The following is a 4,272-nucleotide window of genomic DNA, read 5'->3' on the forward strand; positions in this document are numbered from 1 at the left end:
GAGTAGGCTTCGGCCGCCACCCGGACAAAATTCAAAATTTCCTACCATCTGGAAATATTATGTGTGTCCCGCGCGCTCATATGACCTTATAATGTAGTTGCGAGCGCCGCAGAACACTTTACAAAAACAAACAAAATGATACATGTAACTAATATTGTCGCCGTCATTTAGCATTGTAGTAGGCTGCGTCAAAATTTCGAAAAAAAACTACATGTATGATAAAGTAAAAGTAGCATACGGTATGTTATACTCTTTGATCAATTTTAAGACCTCCAAGGCATGGCCCCTGCGCAAGGATGACACCCAAATTCTTGAAGCGTTCCATATTTTTTCAGGCCGAAGGGCAAGAACTCAAAATTACGGCCACTGAATCGGGACAGTAAAGTAAAGTAAAGTAGTAAGACCCCCAATGGGTCTTTTGCGTGCACAACTTGCACACAGGACCTTCGAGAATTTTTTTGCCTCTACCCTAGAAGGCTTGGTGTTCGATCTTATTAACTACCCTACCGTAACGGATAGGGTGTAGGGGCCTACCAAGACATCCAAAAATTAGTTCGAGTATCCTCTGGTTTGCTAGGTCGGAAGATCTCTCCAATGAAATCCAAAGAAATAATTATATTTACGTTCTCTGGCTGCCCCTCCCCTCCCGCCCAGTACATGCATATTACTGCTCTTCAAGCAAAAGACAAAATCAGTCGTACATGACATGTAGGCTACCATACACAAGGACGACTATAATGTGCCGGAACAACAGCCATTAGACAACAGTTATAAAGCAAGGGACATTATCCATGAAGTAGACGATGAGTTTGGCTGTTTGTTGTTATGTCCCTTTATATTTCCATAGGCCTAGCATCTGCGTTTGTTGCCATTTCCCCCCTAAAAGTTGCCAAAAGTTGCCACAAAAATGGCAAAAGTTGCATAAAAAGTTGCCATTAATTTTCAAGCTTTCAACTCTCTGTGACGACGTAGATCTATATAGCAATATGTTGATAGAGATAACTTAATCTGAAACACCTGGATTTCTTGTGCTCTGTTTTATTAAGCATCCAGAATATCATTTGTAGCCCCACAGAGTATAAAAACGTCAAAAATAAAGGTTTCACAACAGAATGAAATCAAAATTAGAACAGCAAATAAACAACCACAAAAATTAACAAATAAGGGCGTGTGTGTCAACCCATCCATAGACTGGCCGTTTTAACCCTAAACGCGTGAAATTAGATTGGTACCTAAATAGATGGAATCACACACAATGGGCGTGCCAGTGTCAGTATTCGGTTTTGGTGGAGATACGCTCTAACAGAACAGATTTTTTAGAAAAAAGGTAGGAACAACATAACGCTATATGAACACACAAAATAAGAAAACAACACATCAGAACAATTACAAGTTTAAAAAATTAATACACCAACAAATCAAAACACAACAAAGAGGGAAACATGAAAGAGAAACAACAATATAAATAGTAAGTAAGTAGGCTACAGTAATGTAGCATACTTATATTCTTCACATGAAAATTACAAATCAACGTGGTGTTAACAAGTGAGAAAGAAAGAGACGAAGGGAAGCAAAAGTGAAAATAAACTTTCTTTCCAAAAGTAAAGAGGTTGGGCTTCTTTTTCTTCACGAATACAGTCAAACCTGTGTAAGACGGCCACCCATTGTCAAGGAGAAAAGTGGCCGTATAAGACAGGACTGATCAAGATGAAGAAAACAAACCATTCCCATCTGAAGTCCCAATCGAAAGTAGCCGCTTTGTTTCTTGTTTTTGTTGTTGTTGGTTTGTATTTTGTTTGTTATTTTTATTTCGTTGCTGATTTTGCGCAAGAGTGACAATAAAACGAAATGTATCAGACGAGGAAGACCGAGTACCATGTTGAAATAAACACATGGTCGCCCCCACTCGGAGAAGGAGTGACACGTTCATGTTGACGTCCATTGTTTCTTTGTTACAGACTGGGTAAACAGTGACCATTCATCTCACTTACGATGTGTGTATGAGTTCTGGGCGGGGCTTATGGGTTATGAGGGATCACATGCTTACCTCACCAGCAGCTGAAAATTGGTACCTATTGGTCAACAGTGGGAGGGGCCTACCGGTACCCAACATGATCGGTTGGAGAGACTACCTAACAACAACGACAGGTGATTGAATTATGACAGCTCGCCCACAACGCCAGGGGCCAGTGCACAATTTAAGACAAAACATAATGGAGTCACTAAGGTGGCCGTCTAAGACAGGTGTTATTGCTTAGTGTGATAGGGGTTGTGTGTTAAAGTATGGTGGCCGCGGCCGAGTTGGACAGGTGCCCGTTTTACACAGTTAAATTATATAGAAAAAAAAAACGCAAGGGGGGAAATGGGAAGTGGTCGTTTGTACAGGTGACCGTCTTATAGAGGTGGCCGTCAGGGCAGGTTCGACTGTATTATTCCCTGTTTTGTTGTTGTTGTTGTTGTTGTTGTTGTTGTTGTTGCTGTTGTTGTTGTTTACACTTTTTTTTTCTTCCCGACGGTGGGTTTTTTTTGCCTGAAAAAAAAAGCAAAAATCGCGGCCGCGACAAACGCAGATGCTAGATAGGCTACTTTGGCAGCAACATCGATAACCTGAGATACGCAAATGATACAGTCCTGCTTGCAAACTCGAGCGAAAATCTTTCTAAAATTGTGAAACTAGTAAAAGTGAACAGCTGCAAGACAGGCCTCGACATGAACGCCAAAGAGAAAAACAATAGTCTTATCAAAATTAACTGGAAAAACAAACATAACCACAAAAAGGAGGAGAATCGAACAAGTGCAACAATTGAAATCTAGGGGCAACATTCACAGACTATGGAAGAAGTGAAAAAGAAATAAACATAACTGCATTAGAACAGCAAATGAAAAAACAAGATTCAGGCAAATACACAAACTTTTGAAATCCTGGCAACTATCTACCTCCTTAACTAAGAAAGAAAATGCTGGAATACTACATTTTCCCCATATTCCTATGGCGTTGAGACCTGGACTTTAAGTACCTTGACAAAGAACGAAGAAACAAAATGGAGATGCGTTTGAATTGCGGTGCTGCTGCAGAATGGCCAGAATAAGTAGGAGAGCAAAAAAGACGACAAAAAGGTGTGTGAAATTCTCCACAAAAGACAAACCGTACTGAATAAAATAAGATTTAGGAAAATACAATACACGTACTATGGCCACTTAAAACGACACGACATCATTTTGAAAGAGGTGTTTGAAGGAAGGATGTGGGGCAGGAGAGTCAATAGAGGAAGACAAAGAGTAACTTGGATGGACAACATAAAAAAACATTGACTGGCCTGGGTATGGCAGAATGTGCAAAGGCAACTCGCGATCGTGAAGGGTGGAGGGTCATTATACGTCAACCTCTGAGTCCGAGATGACACCTCCACTGTGACTCTGGCTTTTGTACAGTGGTGTCCGCATAAAGTGAACTCTTAGGGACCTGAAGAAAGTGTTCACTTTATCCGATGTTCCATTTTGGCCAAAATCAAGGGAAGCAACAAGGAAATATCAAGTGAACGAGTTTTCGTTTTTATGGGCTGCTCCCCTTGATCAGAACTCTTTATACACCGTGAACTTAGAATTCTGTGATTCCGTGTGAGTGTGAAGTGATGGGGTGGTGTAAACTCTCTGGGGTTACGACACTGTGGGCGAGCCTAGACAAGAGCTCTTTCTTTCTGATAGCCATCGCCAACGCCGAGTTGGGATTGTCTGCCAATGCCCGAGGCAAAGGGAAGAATTTTATTTTCACAGCATGGCGACAGTGACGAGGTCGGTCCGTTCTTCGCTTTCACTCAATTTGAGCGTTCACTTTATCCGATTTCCCCATGAAACCGATTCATTTTGTCCGCTATTTTTTTACTTACCGGTAAACAAATAACGTTTCAATCGGGACCTCAGAACATCGTTCACTTCAACCGACTGTTCAGGTAAAGCGTGTTCACTTTTGGCGGACTCCACATGTTTCAACCTTACCATAGAACAAGGTCAATTCTATGATCAGAATGGTTTTACTTTGCTTGTAATGAGGGTGCCGCACTTTAAACAATGGAAATGGTAGATCTATCATTCTGCCATTTTTGCAATATCATGATTTTCACAAGTGCCTAATATTCTTTCTTTTACTTTGTCTGTCTGTCTGTCTCTCTGTCTATATGTATGTATATATATATATATATATAATATCATGATTTTCACAAGTGCCTAATATTCTTTCTTTTACTTTGTCTGTCTGTCTGTCTGCCCCCCCCC

The 4,272-nt window shown here is 40.8% G+C and overlaps 1 pseudogene; it reads left to right on the forward strand.

Moving 5' to 3' along the window:
• Positions 1-238: 238 nt before the first annotated feature.
• LOC118477760 lies at positions 239-331 on the forward strand (annotated as a pseudogene).
• Positions 332-4,272: the final 3,941 nt, after the last annotated feature.

This window comes from Aplysia californica, unplaced genomic scaffold (genome assembly GCF_000002075.1).
Source record: "Aplysia californica isolate F4 #8 unplaced genomic scaffold, AplCal3.0 scaffold00206, whole genome shotgun sequence".
Taxonomy (NCBI): domain Eukaryota; kingdom Metazoa; phylum Mollusca; class Gastropoda; order Aplysiida; family Aplysiidae; genus Aplysia; species Aplysia californica.